Genomic DNA, 22,306 nt, shown 5'->3' on the forward strand with positions numbered 1-22,306 from the left:
GGAAGGAAGTGAACATTGAGTTGAGGCCTTCAGAACTGCAAGTAGACATGACCAGCAAAAAATACTCTCCATGACATCTTACAGTTAAACTTCCAGAAATTCAGGAAAAGAATATTAAAGCTACAAGAGAGATATGTCAAATCATTTATAATGGCAACCCCATCGGAGTAAGCATAGATTTCTATGCAGGAACTCTGAAAGACCAAGGGCCTGGAATGATATATTTCAATCCTTGAAAAAAAATAATCACCAACTTAAATTACTGTAGCCAAAAAAGTTATTCTTCAGAATTGAAGGAAAAATAAAGAAATTCCAAGTTAAGCAGAAACGAAAGAAATCATAATCACTGATCCAACACTACCGAAGAGTCTTATGACCACTGATCCAGCATTACAGAAGTCTTAGAAGAACTCTACATACAGAGTAAGAGCAGACAAACAAAATAACATTAGGAAGACTCAAATAAATAATAGAAAGACATATCTTTCAATAATAATCTTTAAAGAAAATGGTCTTAGTTCCCAACTTAGAGACATGGACTGATAAACTAGACTAAGAAGCAAAATCCAAATAGATATTGAACACATAACTCACCCAAAAAGACACACATAGATTGAAAGGATGGAAAATGATTCCCAATCAATTGAAATCTGAAAATAATCAGGTAGATACAGTTTTATCCAACAGAGCAATATCACATCAAAGCCAGTCAAAAGAAGGTTACTATACACTGGCAAAGGAAACAAGCCCCCCCAAAGATTTAATGATGGCAAATTTACATGTTCCTACTGTTGACACACCAAACTTCATTAAAAAAATAACACCACTTGACGTAAAGAGGCACATAGACATCAATAAAAGAGAAAGGTCATCCAGACAAACAAAAAAACCAAAACAAAAAAGAAACACCAGAGTTAAGCTAACTATAGATCAAATGGACCTAACAGCTATCTACAGTGTTCCATCCACCCACAGTGGCATACACATCAACTTCAGCATGGAACTTTCTCAAAGCACTTTTTCCAAAGTAGGCTATATGTTAGCTCACAAAGCAACTCTTAACAAATACAAGAAAATCAGCATGATCACATGCATTTTACCAGACTACATTGCAATTTAACTAGAAATCAAGAACAATAGAAATCACAGAAAGAATAGTAACACATGGAGATTAAACAATACACTTTTGAATAATTAGCATGTCATTGAAGAAATCTGAGAAATAGGATTTAAAAATTTCTCAAATGAAATGAAAATGGAAATACAACATACTAGAATTTGTGGGATGCAATGAAGGCAGTCTTCAGAAGGAAGTGTATAGCTATGAGTGCTCACGTTAGAGAATCACAGTGATCTCAAATAAATAATCCAATGATGCATCTTTTTTCTTCAAATCCATTTGACTCAAAGATAGAAGAAGAAGAAGAAGAAGAAGAAGAAGAAGAAGAGGCAAAAGAAGATGAAGAAGGAGGAGGAGAAATACAATAAAATTTCAAAACACGTCAATCAGGAGGCAACAATGCTACATACATTGCACATTGTCATCCCAAAATCATTCACCCACAGCACAAGACATCATTCAATTGTTCAAACAATGCCACACAAATTTTTCTCTCCAGTGCCAATGACGTATCTTAAGGTACTAGCAAAACAAGAGCAAACCAAATCTGAATCTGGTGGAAGAGATCCAACCTGAAAGTAATGATGGAAAGAAACAGAAGATGCAAATCAATAAAATTCGAGGTAAAAAATGAAAATTTTTTATTATTGCAGATCACTGAAATCCAGGGTCATTAAGGGGACTATTTTGAAAATCTATATTCCAATAAATTGGGAAATCTAGAAGAAATGGATATATTTCTAGACATTGAATCAAGAGGCTATAAAAGCCCTAAACAGACAAATTAATGTTTTAATCCATATTTTCTGGATGATAATTAATATAATTTTATAAATAAAGAATCATTTGGCCTCTTTTCAGGCAAAATTAGAACTGTGGTATTTTGGAAGAAGTGTTGATATTTTACTTTCTGTCGATTCCTAAAGAATACATCATTGTTTCAGGCTGGTTATTTAGAGGAGACTTGGAAAATCTGAGTATTTACTGTTAGGGAATGACTGACTTCTTCTATTTTATCTATCCTTATATTAATTTCAGGTCAAAAAATCTACCCATGATGAACTGATTTCTATTGCATTTGTGAGATTACCAGTGCTGACACCAGCTCCATAGCAACCAATATGCTTAAAAAGAGAAAAAATAGAAACAGTCAAGTAAGGCAAAAAGTCACAGTGAAGAATAACACCAGTTTCTATCATACTGCCTTTTTGGAGAAACTGTTTGCTTATAAAATATTTATGTAAATTTGGGAACTACTTGAGGTTTTATCCTATAGATGTTTCACTTATTAGGTGAACATAAAGATATACCATATTAATGGTGCATTAATAATTTCATTTCTGGCAACTTGATATTCTGAATTAAACGGAAGCCTTACAGAAAAGTGAGCACTGGGTTGTGCGGCACCGATTTACTATTAGGGGAAATTGAGACTATGAATTGTCACCTTCGGAGTTAGTGATGGTCACCTGCAAACCTAGTATAGGTTCCTAGTATAGGCTCCTTCCTTGAAACAGGAAGCCTGCTCTTCCCTATTATGGTCCCTCCCGGAGTTCATGCTGTAAAGAAGGGCCCCCTTGCTGTAGGACCCCAGCTGCACAGCCTCCCTAGAGAACTGCCCCAGCTTTGGGAAGCCAGTGGACTGTGAATTGGATCACGCTACCATTACTTTTCATCTTCTCAAGCTATCTTTTGTCTTTTATCAGATACCTAAACATCAGAACAATCCCTGCTTCAGCCCTGCCATGCTCTGGGGGCAGAAGGTGTTTGGGGAGGTCTCCCTCCCTTGCCTCTGCTCATTCCCTAGGCACACGTTGCTGGCTTCCTGAGAGGAACAGAAGGCTCTTGGTACCTTTGTCAAGCAGCACAAGCAGATGGTCTGCAGTCAGACATCTGCAGGTGCACCGTGCCCAGATCCTCCTACTTCACCCATCCCAGACAAGACCTTTGAGCACAAAAATTCTCTAGCTGTCAGCCGTTCTCCCTCCTAGCCTGCTTGTGTCATGAATGTATTAAACCCTCACAAGGAAACTGTTTTGTGGAAAACAAAACTCTCCACTTCCAGCTTCTTCCCAAGTGACCTTTGGCCAACTCAACCTGTCAGTAGAGTTCTGTGTTCAAGATGACAGCGTTTGAGTCCCCACACTGGTCTCTGCAGCATGGCCAGGATGGCAGACGACAGTTTAAACATAACTTGAGTGATACGGTTCACATGCTGAGTATTATTTCTGTACTCAGAGGCCCAGGGCTGCAAATATTAAATTTAGTCACACTAATCCATTTATTTTCCAGAAGCCTTGTTCTAATATACGGCCTTTAATTAGTGCTAAATTACAACAGAAATCCTGTGAAATTGCTTGTTATTTTCTTATCGATTAACACCATTGGCAGAAATTAAAAAGGGCTACACATGCCGGGGGAAGGTGGCCACTGCCCAGTGAAGGTCCCGCTCTGTCGGTTGTCCTGAGGCCACCAGCATGTGCCAGACCTTCATCCCTGCAGCTGCCTTTCCCTGCCTGGCCCAATGCTATCCCCCTCCTGGAGTCTTCAGGTCAGTCCCGCTGCAGCCTCTGTACCCCCAGCCTGACTCCTATCCCGTCCTGCTCCTGTTTGCCACAACCATTACAAGGCACTGCTGGGATCCAGCATCTGTTGGGTCCCAGCTGCTGTCCTCATGCCTGGCCCTTCCTGACCTCTTTGCTATCAACGCTCCTCTGACCCTGGTTCTGCAGTCCTGAGGTGGAATGCCCACATTGGCACCTTGCTCCCTGGCCATGCTCCCTGCATTCCTCTAAAGCTTCTCAGCATTTAGCGTCAGCTCTTCTTAGACTTCTGGGCACCCCTGGTGTGGCCCAAACTCAGGCACCCACCTACTCTCCTGCATTTCAGCTTCAGGTTGACAGTGATTGCCCCTCAACTCCCCCCACCTCTGCGATGATTTCTATACTCATGTCATTGATCCTCCCCAAACCATGAGCCCTTGATCCTTGACTGCATATCTGCTCCCTGCTGAGACCCTGGCCATGCAAAAACCACTGTCTCATCACTGCAGACTCAAATGCCTCACTATGACAGGCCTCCTGTCTCCTGGCATTCTCCCTCCCAGCCCGACTGCAGCAATCCTTCCAGCAACCTCTCCAGGGTCAGCATGTCCCTCAAGGACCCCGCTGTCCTTCACCATCCTCCAGCTCCCACTCCCTTCCTGGATCGTAACCTTTCTAGGGTCATGATGACACCATTCTTTTGCTGGCCCTGGGCCTTTTCTTGTCCAATTGTTCCCTAGGGAAGAGTCAGACCCCCTAATTGCCTTTGTCCTATGGCAGCAGCTGGCTGTGTGATCCTAAGGCAGGCCATGGTGCCTCTTGATGACCTGACACCTCCCTGTCCTCCCTGTCCCCCTTCCTGTCCCTTCTTCCAGAATAACCTTGCTGTTTCATGAGGCAAGGGAACAGAGCAGGAGACAGCTTCCCAAGCCACATTCCTTTCTGTTTGTTATCACCTCAGGTGAACTGCCCCTGCTCCTGGGCATGGCCAGCCCCTCTCTGCAGAGCCCGACTTCCTTCCCTGCCCCTGGCTGTTTCCTGCCACTGCGCCTCACCATCCTCCATCCTTCTCTGTCCCTCCTCTCCTGGGTCACTCTACAGAGTCACACAGGATAACAGTGACAGTCTGAGCACCCCTTTAAATCCACGCTGTGTCCTTGGGAAGGACATCTGGTTGCTTCATTCCACGGTTCTCTTGTCTGAAGTGGCAGAGTAGCTGTTACCATCCATCCACACTCGAGATGAGGCTTAAGTGAGACAAGGTGTTGGTACCACATTCACAGACCCCAGGCAGCTCTCCTGGGCCTCCTGCTTCCTTTCCCATCTTTCCTGCTGGCTGCAGAGCCCTGGGCTCAGTGTCCCCTGACCTTGTCCCCACCTGGAGCCCTCTGTCTGTGCCTGCCCTTGTCTCTCCACATTCCCTGCAGGGAGACAGCGGGGGACACCCATGCTGTGCCCCTTGCCTGCCACCAGCACCTGGAGCAGGACTTGCATCCCAATGGGAGCCAGGCTGCAGGTGGGCTGAGGGCACCGGTGCGTGAGCGTGGGTACACACAGCTGATCAAATTGCCCATTGGTGACAAATTGAATGCTGATTTGCAATTCATCTCTGGTAGAGAGCAGGTCCAATTTTGGACTGACGGAGAGTCCTTGATTAGCGAGAAAGACACTTTTTATTTTTCTTTACCATTTTAGTGCACACAGGTTGATGCTAATATTTTTTAGGAAAAGGATTAGTAAAGACCAAAGTTCAGAAAGGTACCTTGCTTTCATTTTTAACATAACTCACTGACGTACTGACATTCAAGATGAAATTCTTAAAGTGGCTGTTTTGTTGTCTTTTTTGTTTTCTTAATACACATACGTTTTCGGACTTTTGTGGTTTGCATTTGAAAACCCCCAAGCCCATGTGCTACAGGCTGGGCTGTAGCTTGCTGGGTGAGGGCTTTATTGGGAGATGATTGTATCATTTCACTGTACACCATGTGGTTACACTGTCCTTTGCCATGCTGTTTCTGCCTGGCTACAGGGCAAAAACCAACACAACCAGCTTACTGCGGACTAGCGCCTCTGAAGCTATGAACCAAAACAAACACCTTTACTTGTCAGGTACATGTCAAAGCTGACCAATACACGCTCAGGTGAGGTCTGATGGTTACCATGGTAACCATATCCATTGCATAATGCAACCACAGGGCAGCGTTAATTTCTACCTACCTGTTGTCACACAGTTTACATTAAGGTCCTGGACACTATATTCTCCATTCTCAATCTGAATGGAAGTCTGAGGTCATGGAACAGTTTATCAGCAGCTATCCATGCACAGTGTTGACAGTCCAAGTACAGCATGTATACCGTGTCAAATTCCCCTGCCAACCCCCACCCCACTTTCATCCACAGATGGTCAAAAGCCCTGATTGTAATATGAATAATGGGGCGAAGACACGCATACAAAATAAGAACACAAAACTATTCAATAGGCTTGATAACGCTGCTTCACATTTCAGACCTATGGAAACATTTCCTCTGTTTAGCAGCTTAGTGTCTTTTGCAGAATCATCCCACTGGCACTGGATTATAAATGGTCACATGCTAGATAGGCTGGGGAAGGGGCGGCAGGGGACACATCCATCCTTCTTGCTCTTCAACCCAATCCTGGCTTCATCTCTAGCCTCTCACTTTCAAAAGGACTGGTATCTGTAGTTATTTTAAAAATAATTCAGCTCACAACAAGGACTCTGTGTTCTCATCCTTCTCCCCCACCTCTATTTTAGGATGTAAGCCCTATTATCACCGAACAGAATGACATTCACAGCAGGTACAACTGACATGGGGAAATTTGTTGGATCAGTTGCACTAATTGGATATCTGTGCTTGCAAGGATGATGGCCCAAGTAGGAGGTGTTTCAACATGTGAGTTCAGAATCCTGTTTAAGGTCCATTTCCATGTAAATGGAGAGAGAGAGAGAGAGAGAGAGAGAGAGAGAGAGAGAGAGAGAGAGAGAGAGAGAGAGACAGAGAGAGAGAGAGAGACAGAGAGAGAGACAGAGAGAGAGAGACAGAGAGAGAGAGAGACAGAGTGACAGGGAGAATTTAAGAGCAAGGTGCCTGATGACACCCTGAGGGCCAGCCCCCAGACGGCAGGAACAAAGCTCAAGGAGGAAGACCTAGAAAGAATAAAGAAAATCACTTTCTCTGCTTACCTTCCTGCATGTAAGATTTATGCAAGAAATTCCCATTAGCACTAATGAGAGTTATGTGCGTAAATCTCCCATGAAACGGCGGGAGATGAGCATATCCCTCACTGTGTGGATGGTGTGGTTTTTGGGGCAGGCTTCCAGCATGCAGGCACTGTGCTATGCTGGGTTTAGCTGCCACCTCAAGCCCCCGAGCTGGAAAGCAGCAGGGCCTGGTACAGAGGCCTGTAGGAAAGTGTCCAGGAGGGCATTCCTGCAGAGCCATATGTGGGACATGCGGGTACAAGGGCTTTGAGTGATTGCAGATCCCCATCAAAACCACCCACCTGCTCATGAAACATCAGAGAAATAAGATGAATACCCTTCTACTATGTGGGTGGAGGTCACGCTGCCCCTCCTCATAATTTTAGTTTTATTTTTCCTAAGAGGGTGAGCAGAACGTTTAAAGTAAGTTCCTAGTAACTAATGGTTGCAATTGCCTCACCCCCTGCTCCTAGAATGGAAATAGGCATGGCTCAGAAATTAGATTGCCTTAGTCTCAAGTGGGAGCTACGCCTCTCTGCCCCAGGGCCTGTGCTCAAGCTGGTGGAAGATGATTCCCTTTCCATGAGCTCCCAAATGCATTTGAGATGTACAGGTCTCTGGGGAGCTTCTTCCTCTCCAAAGGTCTGCCACCGAGGACGGCACCCTACCCAACCTTCCCCGTGTTTCTGCTGCTGGCCTATCTGACAGAGTCTAGGGAATGCACCTGGACCTACACGGCAGGACCCTCTGTCTCCCACAGCTATGCCAGCCTATGGCTTTGGACTTTAGTGGATTCAGCGCTCTGGCTTGGACATGGTCTCTCCACAAGCAACTGGAGAATGTGGGCATAAACTTTACCTGTAAGTAGGATGGATACATGCGACAGACACAGGGTTAGTAAAGGAGAGGCAGATTGTGAAAAGAAGCTCCTTCTGTAGTACCAGACTCCTCCTCTAGGAGATAGCCCTTCTCACCTCCTTCCCCTGAGTCCGACCCAGGAATAAGAGGGCACAGCCTGAGATGCACACTGAGGACCTTCCACACACAGTCTTGCAATGTGCAGTGTTTTACTTTACAATATCTCTCAGGACAGGGTAGGTTCACAGAACCACTGCAACATGCTGGAACATGTATACATTTACTTAACCACTGAGAGATGAAAATGTTGCTTACAAAATCCTGCTCTTACAAATAAGATGATAATGAACCTTGCAAGAATAGCCTTGCTGTAAGACTTATTGTGTGATTGATGCCGTTTAAACATACTCAGTCCTGCTGGGGATATAGCTCAGCAGCACAGCCCTGCCTGACAAGCACAAGGTCATGAGTTCAATTCCTGGTACCAAAACCAACCAAAAAACATAAGCATACTGAATCCTAAGCACCACTTCCTTGGGTATATAAATGCAGTTTATCCTTGACATACAGAAGAGAAATCCAAGGCTCATAGAGATCAAGTGTCTGGCATAAGATAATAGATGCCAGAGCACAGAGCCAGGGCTGGGATCCCAGGTGATTCCTGAGGTCCTGCCGGACTGTGGCACTGGCCAGAGCCTCACAAGGGTGTGGTACTCATACTCTGCTCCTAAGTGTGCAGATGTATGCATGCAGCAGTAAAAAGTAGAATGACTCAGAGTGGGTATACCCCTGCAAAGCTGCAAGGGTGACACTACTGATGGTGGCCATCGCTCCCCCACACAGCCACTGCCACCTGCCTGGTTGCTACCAGTGACAGGAAGGCACCTTGGGCATGGTTCTGTTGCTGGGCTCTCTGAGACTCATTCTCTTCAGACATCTTCCCATCTTCTTTGCTCATTTTTAGTTAAATTTTGTTAAACTTAACCATGTGAGTTAGTCACCCATTTCGGTTGTGCCCTATGAGGCATGCTCTTGTTGGTTTGGGAGAGCAGTGTAGACCCAGACAATGCCAAGGCCACCACCTATTTCCCTCATCCCAAAAGCAGTGTGTGTAGGGAGAATTCAACTGTTCCCCTTCCATGCGATCTACATTTCATATCTCTTTTACATCTTAAATAGTTCCTTGTTACGATTTGACAAATTTCATTTTGAGTTTCAAATTTGACTCAGTTTTCCCATTTGTGGAAGCACTCTGTGAGACAGATAAGGTTAGCGTGATTTTTATCCTGGTCACATTAGGATGTATTCTAAAGGCCATGAAAACAGGACCCCTGAGGACATTCTCCCCGATGATGCATTTCCAAAGGCCATTCTAGAACTTTCTGGGCAATGTAACAGTTAGTGCATCACTTTTTTGTGTGTGATAAAAATTTGGCTAACTGTATAGAAAGGGAACTATTGACATATACAGACACAGACATTAAACTATGAAAAGCTGAAGTAGAAGATGTTTCCAGCCCTCTCAGTCAGCTAATGCTTCTCCATATATAATAACAACAGTAGATCTCTGTGAGCAAGATGGTCCACAGGCTTTTGGTCAAACAAACACTAAGGATGCAGAATGTTATGAAGGAAGAAACAGTGTTAAGTTTATACTTTGTGTATACCACTGTGGTACAGCTTCTCAGCAAAGCTGGCTGTCCTGATGCACATCTTAGCACATACTTCCCCTAGGACTGTGTCCCCAGGGCATTTTCCAAGACATGGGCCATGGCCATCCAGAGTAAATGGTGGCATGTGACAGCTCAGCTTGTGGCCTGTCAAGGCAGAGGCCCAGCACCAAGCCAGTGGACCACACCCGCCAGCCTGCTCAGTAAGCACTTCTGCTTTCCTTCTTTTGAGAAATGTAGGGCATATAGTTGGCCATGTTCCAAACAACAGGCTCTAGTTGTCTTGGGGACAGCTTTGGCACCTGTCTGTGTTACCTAAAAATGCAACTTGTGAAACAATTCTGAAGCAAGCAGGAGCAGGTTACTGCGGCTGCCCTTACTCTGAATTTCAATGTGTGGTTTACAGTGAAATTCTGAGTTCCCTTGGCATATTTGAGCTTAAGAAGCTCTCTAGCTCCAGGTCAAGGGCATATGGAGAAATGGCCTCTGTGCTCTAATGTTCACAAGTGGGAAACCCATAATCGCTGGGTTAGGAGGAGAAATAGCACCTGGGGGGCCCTGGCTCTATCACCTGCACATTATCAGCGATGAGTTTAGTCGTGACTTGCACACCAAAGGGATTCATGCATTTCCTCCCACACACTGCCTTGGGACTCTGGTCGGAGAAGTGAGTATGCCATCAAGAGTGGTCTCCAGTCTCCTGTCCCGCCTGTCCCCAGGTGGACCTGTAAGAATCCCATACAACATCGGCTCACCCCTAGGTCTGAGTTGTCCAGTGAGCCATGGTCTCAAACAACCTTGCCTATTTCCCAGCTCTGCTTTGGTCCACGTGCTCCCTGCAGGTAACTGTCTTCCACTGGGAGGACAGGCAGCTTGTGACGTGCAGTTTTGACCACATTCCCCACAGGAGGACAGAGGTCAGCAATCTGGTACCCTAGTTTCCAAAAGAGTTGTGGTCCATGACTTTGATAATACAAGTCAAGAGATAAAATTTCTTCTGTCTCCTGACCTAAATCTCAGAGAAAATGGAGCTGTTTTATTTATTTTTAATCTGCCACCATATCTTATGACACCACAGTTAATAAATATCATGGTAATAGAGGTTGATGAAATAATAAAAATTAGTATTAAAGAAATACGAATGAATTCATATGGAAAAGACTGAAAAGCATCCTTGCACAGCTTCGGGAGGATTTTGAGAAAGGCTGGCGTGCAATTTCCTGGCTCTTTTTTTTCCTGAGCAAAGATGCGTGAAATCAACAAACTTCAGAGTTGTATTGCTAACACTGAGCTGGTTAAGTGAAATAATTTGATGTAGCGGCAACCTAGCGGTTTTGTAAATTCTTTGTGTGTACACACCCAATAGCTTCTACGTGCACACAAATAATATAATTGCACACATTAAGGGGTAGATAGGAGTAATAATCATGTGTAACCTATGTGGACAGCTTTGGGGAGACAAGGCAGCTCACACAGTCGGCAGTGTTAGTCGGAACACAAAGTGTCTGCCTAGGGTTGATATTGGAGGTAACTTACTATCCATGTAATGTTAAACAAACTGCTTTACTTCTCTATCCATTAGTTTCCTCTACTATAAATTGTGGGTAAAAATATGAACGGAAAGAACAGTAGTTTCCTAGGGCTTCGAGGATGGAATGAAGTTGAAATTGAAGGGCTTGGGACCCAGTGGACACTTCAGGGTTCGCCACTATCCTCATCCTTTGTAGTCTATAGGGGGTTCGTGGACTGCATCACATCTGACCTTTCACAGTCCATTTATCCCTACTTTATAGAAAAAGAAACTGAAGACTTTGAAAGGATTTGCCCGAAGATAAAGGCTGTGGGAAGCACACGGCTGAATCTAATGACGTGGTCAGCTGTTTTTCAGTGCACTTTGCCAAAGGGTCAGAGAACACAGATTTACAGAGTGGGCCTTATTTCAGCAGATTTCTCCCTGTGGATGCTGATCTACTTCTCTTGAAAATAGTTACCACTTAGAATGCCACTCACATGGCTCAGGGGAAACAGTTATTGATTTTATTTTTGGTGAAGTCTTCAGCATGGGAAAGGAGATGCATGGTGTGATCTCCTCCATGGGCTCCAATTTGGGGAAACAATTTCCTAGAAGGCTGGCTGTGAAGAGCCATAGGTGTTTGGGGCTCAGCAGTCCAAAGGAGGACAGAAAAATACCCTCGGTCTCAAGCTTGTTTTATTGAACTTTCATTTCTCCCATAAGCACAGACTCCAGAGTCCTTAAGTGGAGATGCTAAGCAAGGCACAGTGGAACACATCTGTAATCCTAGCACTTGGGAGGCTGAAACAGGAGGCTCTCTACGAGTCTGAGGCCAGCCTGGGTCACATAGGGAGTTTAAGGCCTGCTTGAACTATGTACCAAGACCCTATATCCTCTCAAAACATAAAGGCACACTAATTTGTAGAGCAAACCACTGTGCCCTGTACTGTACCCTGTACTGCATCTAATAGGGTTGGGATAGCACCATGTCCCAGTGTCCCAGTGTGTCAGTGTCTCCCAAAGACCTAAGCAGACACAATGCGTTGTGACCCAGCTCCCGATACAGCCAGCAAACACTGGCGAGAGGATGGAATAGGACAGGCAGCACCCAGGAAGGTGGCCACCTCTGGGCCTTCCTGGTCTTGCCCAGCCTGCCACGCCGAGGTTGGCATGTTCTTTGAGACCCTGGCTGTCTCCCTTGTTTGTATGCCTGAAGCAGCTAGCAGAGCCACCATTACCAGGATCTGTTCATCACTGCTCGAGAGAAGCAGATGGAAAGCTACTGAGCACATTCCAGCACAGCACCTGGATGGGACTTGGCACTGGGAGCTGCAGCTTTCTCACCTGGGACATCTCTCTGTCCTGGTATTTCTGAGGCTAACCCTTGCATGTAATACAAAGGTGACTTGGAATTAGTGGTTTGTGTTAAATCTAGACTTTCTGTTGGGATCTTCCCTTCCCACAGCCTATCTGGTTGTGGACCCAGCACACAGGGCTGGGGTGGTGTTTGTGCTGGTGTTGTCCACTGGGTAATTCCCACAGCACCGAGCCTTTCCTACACTAACCTCTGACCGTGGGCAACGGGGACTCCCAGGACTTAACAAATATCTGTACTCAGGGGATGGGGTTCTATAGGGCGGTGATGTTTACTGGATGGAAACTGACCCATGAAGGTGATCGGTTGTGCTCAGCCTTTCTACATGGCTGGTATTGATTGTGGTCTTGGAAGATGCTCCCCAGCATCTGTGGGTTCAAATCTTTGCTCGCTCCTGGGAGCCAAGGATCACTCGAGCAGAGATTATGTGGAACATTCCCACTGTCACTGGATCCCAACCCAAAGAACTACCACTATAGTACAAGAGCCTTCCAGATGCTGAGATTCAAGAAATCAAACAGAAATAACATCTTCATCCTCAGGGCAGCTTTTGGAAGACTTTCTACTGGACATTCTTATATATTTAGCATTGCTTGTTGTGCACCATACTAGGCTCAGAAAAATTCGATAAAAATCTGCATTTCTTTTTCAAACTGAACAAAAGGAGGTATCTAAAGTCATGAGTATACTCAGACTGCACACAGAAATAAGTTACTAGAAGGAATGAAAGCTTCTAGCTCCATCTGAGTAAGAAACTTAGTCATGTGATTTATGGATTCAATGTGATGCTTATTAAAATTTCAAGGGAATTTTCTTGCAGAGATAGAAAATTCTGTCTTAAAATTCATACGGAATCTTGAGATCTTCCTCCTCCAAGCTGAATGCAATATTGCAAAAGAACAAAGTTGATGGTTTCTGACTTCCTGAGTTTGAATCCTTATGCAGAGTTACACTAATTAACAGTGTGACATTAGCATAAAGATGAATACACAGACCAATGGAATTGAACAGACACAAACCTTTGGGTATTATGGTCATGAGTTTTTCTGTTTGTTTTTTGAGACATGGTCTTGCTATGTAGTCCAAGCTGGCCTTAAACTCACTATGTAGCTCAGGCTGGTCTCAAACAATGATTCTCCTGCCTCAGCTTCCCAAGTGGTAGGCTTATCGGGTTGTACTACCATGCCTACTTTTTGACCTTTATCTTAAAATCTATACAAAATTAACTCCTGATGGACAAATAATCTAAACATAAGATATAAAACTCTCAAAATCTTTCAGAGGAAAAGGCAGAGGAAAAGCTTCAAAATGTTGGATGTGATAATTTCTTAGATATGACACCAAAAACATAGGTAACAAAAGAAAAAAGAGTTGGGCTTTCTAACAGTTAAGCAAAACAAAAACTGCTATGCACCAAAGGACACTATTCACAGAACACAAGACAACCATGCAATAGTACAAAATATTTGCAAATCCTGTATCCGATAGAGGGTTCATAGCAACAGTATATAAAGAATTCCTACAATCCAACAACAAAATGATGAAATCAAAGGATTTAAATAGACATTTCTATGAAGAAGATAAACATGCATTACTAATCTGTAGAGAAATGCAAGTAAGAATCACAAGAGGAAACCATTTCATAACCATTAGCTTGGCTATGTTCAAACACAAACATATACTCTTTTACATACATACACGTACACACGCACATGCACATGCACACGCACACCAGCAAGTGTTGGCCTAGCTGGGGGAAATTAGGACCTTTGTGTACTGTGATGAGAATAAAATGTTGCAGGCACTGTGAAACAGTAGGGTAAAATTTGAAGGCTCAAAAGCAAAAATTTAAAGCTGTATTTCTCCAAGTTCGGAGCAGCATTATTCACAATAACTCAAAGGCAGAAGCAACACACATGTCCCTTGATGTACAGCAAAATATTATTGGGTCTTGAAAAAAAAGGAAGAAAGTTCCAATGCTACAACATGGAAAAATCTGGAAGACATATGCCCAGAAAACGGTCAGTTGCTGAAGAACTAACACATCCTGATTCTACTCAGTCAGGCACCCACAGTAGTGAGATCCATGCAGTCAGAAAGGAGCATGGTGGCTTCCAGGGGCCAGAGGAGGGACGGTGCAGAGTTGTTGATGAGTGGGTAAGAGGTGAGGCTTTGGAAGATGAGAGAATCTCTGGAAATCAATGAAGGAGATGATGACACACCATGTCAAAGTGTTTAGTGCCACTAGATGCACTTAACCATGGTTAAGTGGTAGATTCTATGTTCTGTGTGGTTTACCACACGTACCGTGGCACCAAGGAGGTCTGCCAAGGGTGGCAGACAGCAGCTTGTGAGGATCTCGCCCCCTGGTCACTGACCTGCTTAATTCCCTTAAGTAGGAAATGCCCCTCGGTAGAACGCAGAGTGGACACGTAGGCCTGACTCTTGTGAGCTTTGTCCAGAGGACCTTCTGCCTGTGTGCCAAGGGCAGATGCTTCTGGCAACGTGGCAGTGGAGTTATCTTGAGTCACATCAGGACTCAGTCAGGGGGGCACCCTGATGCCATGTCTAGCGACCACGACAGTCTGACTTCTATTAGGTTTATTTGCCAAAATTAGGGGATGTGGCACCTTCTAGCAAATCAGAATCCCATTACTCAAAAACTGACTTTTATGCATCTGCAAAGTGGCAAGGTGTAGGTAATGAGACATTTGTTTACAGGTAAAGCATGGAAAAGATGACAGAGACACCTTACCTTCATGTGGCTCCTTCTAAGATATCCATGTGTTCGTGGGGCCGACCGGAACTTTCCTGATCGCTTTTGTTGATATTGTGAGAGACACAAACCCTGGATTGGATTCGATAACTACATTTTTTCTTTCTTCCGCCAGATGTGGTCACTCTAGAGAGGCACAGAAAGGCAGGATAATGAGGTTGGTATTCACCATAAAACCAAACTCCCACACGACGGATGTGGTGAGGGCTGGGGGAGGCTGGTTTCTAATGTGCTCCAAGTGAGCATGGCTATCACCCGGCAGAGGGACGGCACACAGGGGAGACCAGCAGGGGAAGGGGACCACGGGAGTGACAACTGCATTCTGGTACATGCTTCCGTCCAGAACAACCGGTCCAAAAGCTAATTCAATTACTGTTGTCATGTATAAGTTACGCAAAACTGTAAGCATATTCTTATGGAACGTGGTGAGAGTTATTTTTGTGACTGACTCTAAATAAAAAAGCATCAAGACTGTGAAATAGGCTGATTGCAGAGATACAAGAAAGGCATCTGTTCAAGCTAATATCATTAGGAGGTGTCATATGCATTTTATTTTTGTCCTTCATGGTTCAAGAGACAGTAAATAAGTTTTGGTCATTTCCAACGAAGAGATTTTATAAGAGCATATTACTTCCTAATTCAAAAGGAAGACAAAAGACAGCATCTTAAGTAATAATTTAAACTTTCATTTATTACAAGAATAAGGCAGCTTTCAAATACAGTGCTTGAAATGGGTTTATGAATAAACTTCTATAGTTAAGACATGTAGAACGGGCAGTTACCTTGAATATGTTCTGTGAGACTACTTACTAAATGGACCAAGAACAGTTTGGATGGTGCTCAGGGTAGTATTTTTGATTCTTGTTACATGAAGAACTAAATATATATTTAAATAAATTTTATAAATGAAACAACATAAAGCAAAAAAAAGTGTGACGATCTATTAGTAGGGTCGGATGCTGATGTTCAAAGCTGCTCTATCTGCAATATCACCAACACTTTGTTAAAACAGCATAATAGTTTGCTGTCATAAAATGGCATTAGTTTGAGGTATGACATCTCATACTTCCTGCAATCCTGTAAGCTTCCTAAAAGGTGCCACAGATTCACCCCCTGGCCCATCACCAATGGGGAAAAGTTTATTTCCTACTCTTGCCGTCCACAGAGGAGGCAGGGAAGAGACCTGCGGGCCACAGGCCCAGCCAAGGAGTGCAGCAGCTATGTTGGTTATTTGAGAGTTGTCTGGAGAAAGACACAATTTTCATTAAAGTGATAGCATCTACCAACAGGATTCTGTGGGTAAAATGACAGGTTTATTTTGAGCTGGCTTTCTTCATGCACATGGGCCACATACATGCTGCTTTCACTGGGCAGAGATGCAGAAGCATGGACCTGGTGTGACTGCCGGTGATGTCATTATGCAAGGGGGGCATATCTTCTCCCAGCTACTCTGAGTGGTGGGGAATGCAAAGCTTCCAGCTTGCTGGCACATCTGCAGCTGTTCAGTCCTGGGGGCACCCAGGATGTGCTCTGAGCGGAGCACTTAGCAGGCTGCAGAGCTGAGAGATGCAGGACTCCAGCCAAATAGGAGCTCTGTCTTTGGGCTCAGCCTGCCTCCTGCCCAGCTAAAACTTCCTGGGACCCCTTCTTCCCTTCCTCAACCTTGCCGACAGAGTTGGGCCTTTCCCAAGGAATGGGGCATTCTTTGAAATGGGATTGCAGAGCTTTTTGTTTTAGAATGTTTGTTTTGAGATCATTGTAGATCTATATGCAATTGGGAAAACAGGTATAGATCCCCATGTGGTTCTCAGTGGCCCTCAGTGGTGATTATCTTGCAAAATGGCCATGCAGGAAGACACTCAGAATGACACTGATTCAGCCCACCAAATCCACATCACCCAGTTTGGCGCAGCCTGTCCAGTGCACATAGACTATAGTGATATGGCAAGTGTCTCCTGAGGTCCCTGGGGGTGCATCTGGGAGATGCTGGGGAGTTTTGGTCACTGGGACTTGTAGGAAGTCCTTACATCATAGTGATATGACCTTGAAAGGGGTATGAGACCTTGGTTCCTTCCTCTTCCTGTTTTGCTCCCTGCGGATGGCAAACTGATGAATGTGATGTGTGTTTAGCTCCCTGAAGCTGTGTCCCATGTGTAGGTGTGAATACCCAGCTCTGCCACAACACAAGAACATCAGTCACCACCAGGATTCCAGGCAGCCCTTTCACAATCACACCGCTTGCTTTCTTCCTTCTCCTCTGCTCTGGATTCCTGGTAGCCACTGATACTTTGTGTTCCTGTCTTTTCGACATTCAAAGAATGCTCTTTCAGTGGAATTAGGGACCAGGCAAGCTCTGGAAACTGGCTTTTCTTGCTCAGCGTTGTCATGTGGGGATCCTCTGTTCTTCTCTGAGGGGTCTTTGTCGAAGAGTGCACACATTTTCAACTTGCAGCCCCGGAGTGGGCCACACATGGCTGCCTTCCGGTCCACACATGGCTGTACTCTGGTCCACACGCATAGTCTCCCTGAGCTATGGTTCCTTCCTGCCTGTATAGGACAGTGCGCCAGGGCCCACATGCTGGGCCTCAGGTGACTCACACCCAGGACCACACACTGCAGGGGCAGTTGGAGGGTGGATGACTCTCTACTGAAATTCCTTTCTTAAAGTCTGGACAGTGTCATTTCCTCTTAGAGGCTTTACCTTTCAGAATAATTGAAGTTAAAAATTAAAACAAACAAACAAAAATTAAAACAATCAAAACAAGCCAAAGCACATTGTATAGGTGAATGCTTAAAAGCTATAATTTCTGACTGAAAACATGGAGAATGTTCTGGGGATCACTGAAGAATGTTCTGGAAAGAATTTTCTGGAAAGCTTGAGAGCTACATGATATGTTGAGTTGGAATTTCCTCTTGGTTCTATCCCAGAGTGCACCTTACTCTGTGGAAAGTGCAGGTTTTCTCATTTCTAGGGTGATCAAGGGCAGGGACCTCTGTTTCTTCATTTTAACCCAGGTTAAAATGGTAAGAAGTGATTTCAAGTAAACCCTAGTTTTAGATCACTGAATTATTAATGGTAGTATTATAAGATTAATTTTAACCTTATTAATATTCATGATGAATGAAAAAAGAGTTTTCTTTCCCCCTAACAAGGATGTGTGCTCAATTTACTTTAAATTAGTTATGCAATCAATAAACAACATTATTTGTCTCCAAATTCAAGAATGATCAATTACCGCACGTTTGGTTCTTTAGACTCATGTATATTATGGGCTAGTTTAAAATTTAATAATGTGTGTTGTAATAAAAATAGATATAAAATGACCTTCTGTTTGACATTTTTGCATGGGCGGGGGCTAAAGAGAGCCAGACTTGATTTCTTTCTCCCTTTTCGTTCCTCTCCCCTTCACTCCATCTCCTTCTCCTTTTTCTTTCATTTTTCCTTCTTTCCTTCCTCTTTTCCTCTCTCCTTCCTTCCTTGTGTACCTTTTATACTTTATTTCCAAGTGACAAGGTAGAAAAGAAGGTAGATATTTGTAAGTACAGTATGTCTCCATGTACAGTATAATACAACTGAGGTCATTTTCATTCTCAATATATGAAGAATGAAACTTTGCACCTATTTTTCACTTTATATTGCTTTTCCCTTTCACATTTAAGAGTGTCAGAGATTCAGTAATCTGCAGTTCAAGAATTCTGATCGCGTGCTGACCTTGGAGAGCTGTAATAGAAAATCTGGGGGCAAATCTGTTCCCAGCTATAGTTCGGCTTTTTGTCATCAGGGTTCCTCATGCTTCTGGTCTGGCTCAGGAATTTCTGTATTAAACAGCGCAGAGCTTTGCCATAATGAACACCCACCCTGCCACCAGTGCTTCCTGCTAACGGGAGGCCCATGCATCAACGTCTGGCTTCAGGGTCAGCGTGGTGAATGTCCCCATTGGTCCACATCCACACCCTGTGTGCCATAGGCCTGCCCAGCACAGCTCTCACACACATCGCTCTGGGCTCTAGGCATGCTCCACTGTCATAACGGTGACAGGGAACTGCAGGTCACACTGCGTATCTGACCCACACAGGACTGGTAATGCATGTGGGCAACCCTTCACTATGTCCTTATTATGATCCCTCCCCATCCTCCCCCAAAGAAGGGACACCTGGGATGGATGTGGGGCAGCCACGGCAGGGAGCCCTCTGTGTGCCCCCCTGCCCAGGGTTACACGGGAAGCTCCCGAGGCCACAGCTCTGTCTGCCACCACCATTGTCCGCACCTCCCACCCTGACTTCCTCTGGTTTGCTTTCTCTTCTTGGTGGAAGACATCAACCTGCAGCTTCCTAAGGAACGGATCTTGGGCCAGTGTGCTTTTTAATGTTTTCCAAATGTTAAAATGTCTAATTTTACCTAGGCACCTAATGAATATTTGAGTAAAGAAATCTAAATTGGAAATAACTCTCCCTCAGATGTTTGAAGGTATCACTCTCTTCTCTTCCATCTCTTGAGGATGTTAAATTTAGGAACCCCTTCCCCTGGGCCACATGTCCAGAGTTACTCAGACTTTCTCTTTGCTTCTCACAGTTTGAAATCTCTTTAGGGTGGGAAGGGATGCGGAAGAGCTGCTTCACCCCCAGGTGGGTGCTTGGGGGCATTTCCTTCCTTCATTTCTTTGTTTTCTTTTCTTTTCTCATTGCTTCAGTTCTCTTCCCTTCGTTTCGTACCTTCCTTCCCTTCCTCCTTTCCTTCTTCATTTGTTCTTTCCTTCCTTCCCTTCCTCTCCCTTTTCTTTTTCTTTTCCTTCCTTCCTTCCTCCTTCTCTCCCTTTCCCTCCCTTCCCCTCTCCTCTCCTCCCCTTCCCTTCCCTCTCTTCTCCTCTTCCCCTCCTCTTCTTTCCTCTCCTCCCTTTCTCTCTCCTCTCTCTTCTCCTCCTCCTCTCTCTCTTTTTTTTTTTTCTGTTCTCTGTGTGCTCTTTGGGACTTGTATCATTCAGATGATAGCGCTACCAGAACAACCCCCTAACGTTTCTTAGTTCTCATTATTTTATTTTGTTTTCTAATTAGGCTTTATCTTACCTTTTTCTTCTAGTTTTATTAGTACCGAATGGTCACATTCATGGTGGGGAGCTGGTGTGCAGACCGCACAGGGCTTTGTTCTCTTCACCTCCCCCTGCACTCTCCTTTCATCTCTTGGTTCCCTTTCCACGTGCAGAAGATCAATTGTTTCCCATTATCCATCTTTTATTTTGTTCGTTAAATTACTTCATCTTTTTCTATTTAATCTTCTCATCCTTCAAGTGAGTTGTTAGAATTTAAATTTCAACATTTAATTTCTAGGTGATTTCTGGTTATCTGAAGCATGTCTCTTTTCTCCTTTAAAAGAAATCTGATTTCTTTTTAAAAGCAAACTCAGTAGTTTATCTCTCGTGACTCTGAGGAGGTTAATGGTGGTTTCTTTGTCCTTCCTGTGTGTGTCTACTTCTTCCCGTATGCTCTCCTCACCCTCTCTAGTTTGGTCTCTCTGTGTTGGAGCATTTGCTGTGACACTCAGAGTTCCTGTTTCACAAGCTCAGGCTAGTGGCCCTATGGGTGCCTTCTGGGTCACTGTGAAAGCTGGATTCAACTGAGCACTGGGTTGCGGAGCAGGGGACATGCATTTGGACACCACCTCTGTCTTGTATCACCTACCTGACCTTGGCACACTCCCGTGCCTTTCTGTGCACCAGTCTCTGATGGGTAAATTGATGGGCACTGAGGACCTTATGGTAATCAAAAAATCATAAAAGCATCACATATTTGCTACAGAAGTATCTTCAGGATGAATTATGTGGTGAATAATTACTGAAAAGAGGAGGTTTGTATGTTACTGGAGGGGAAGCTGCACAGGGATCAGAGAGGGAGGACTCTTAGGGCTTCATGGCTGAAGAAGGACCCTCTGCTTTATGCTCCAAAGGATAATCCCTGAGTGTCCTGCTGAGGAGGGCAGTTCGCGTCTCACTTCTGCCTTTCCTCTCATCCTCCAGGCCCATCCACTTCCCACCTTCCCAGGGGCTGTTTCTACCAAGTCTGGAGACTCCTGGATTCCACGTTGAGGCAAGGGCCCCTTGGCTTCTCCCCAGTGAGGGGCAGTGTCCACCCCCAGGGTCTCTCAGCTGGGCATCTCTGTATCTGCTTGCTGTTCTCAAAATGCTACTTGCATTGTGGTACATGCTTGCAATCCCAGAACTTTGGGAGGCTGAGGCAGGAGAACTGTGAGTTGGAGAGCAGCGTGGTTCTGGTTAGCGAGGTTCTGGTTCAAAATAAAAGAAATAGAAAGTGGGCGGGGGAGGTAGCTCATTGTGAAGGCCCTGGGATCAATCCCAGGAGCCACAAGGAAAAAGAAAAATTGCTGGAAGCATCATTTCTCTTTAATTCTAGTGGAATTTCAAAAGATCAGAGCCTAGCATGCTTTTCATTCTGCTGTCTTTAACAGAGCTCCGAAGTCCTCGCACCTATTAATCTCTTTTACACAAGACTATACTCCTAGAGGAGGAAAGAGATCGAGTCCCAGCATATGTCCTGGCCTCTTTGCTGTTTTTTTTTTTTCTTTAAATCTTTTTAAAAATCAAAGCCACTTAAGACCCCATCTTTATTTTAACTTGACTCCAAATAAGATTTGCACATCATATTCTCATGTTTACGCTTGAAGCCAATTAGTAGAATGGACCCCCTCCTGTTTATCTCAGGGCCTCTGTCCTGGATAATTATTCCTGATCGCTTTCCACTTCAGCTTCTGTCTTTGTTTTTCACTCTACACCAGCTTTTCACAATTTGCTCTTTCTTTCTTCTAACGTCCTCTTCCCGTATCTTTTAGCTCCAGTGTTCCTAGATTATCTAAACGACAACCTGCTGTCTGCTCTTGGATCCTCTCCTTTCTCTCCTCTGGCCTCATCCTTGGGTCTATAATAATTATTTCACGATGAAGCATGAGGCCCCCTTAAGGGCAGGCACCGTGGCTTGCTTATGTTTGTATCCTCAGATTGTAGTACGAAAAGCAGCTGAGTAAAATTTAGGCAATGCACGATGGACACCTGCTGATCATCAAAAATATCTGCCTCGCTCCTGCTGTTTTCTTCTCAGCTGTGACTTACAAGTTTGTACTCAATAACATTTTCTCAACCTTATTTCTCGTCTGATCCCTGAGCCTGACCCTCCCCCAATTCTATACCCTCACTATCCTGTGCCCTGGTGCTCAGACAGACC

At 44.4% G+C, this 22,306-nt stretch overlaps 1 protein-coding gene across 24 annotated transcripts in view; it reads right to left on the reverse strand.

Annotated features, from left to right (window-relative positions):
• Positions 1-22,306, reverse strand: part of Myt1l (myelin transcription factor 1 like) — a 392,867-nt gene that overhangs the window by 165,518 nt on the left and 205,043 nt on the right. For all 24 annotated transcript variants that reach the window (XM_063254402.1, XM_063254394.1, XM_063254398.1 and 21 more), the window contains one exon: positions 15,056-15,202. The gene's annotated coding sequence lies outside the window, so the exon portion shown is untranslated. The remainder of the gene's footprint in view (positions 1-15,055; positions 15,203-22,306) is intronic.

This window comes from Cavia porcellus, unplaced genomic scaffold, assembly GCF_034190915.1.
Source record: "Cavia porcellus strain 051 isolate PalLab524CR breed Dunkin Hartley unplaced genomic scaffold, mCavPor4.1 scaffold_8, whole genome shotgun sequence".
Taxonomy (NCBI): Eukaryota; Metazoa; Chordata; class Mammalia; order Rodentia; family Caviidae; genus Cavia; species Cavia porcellus.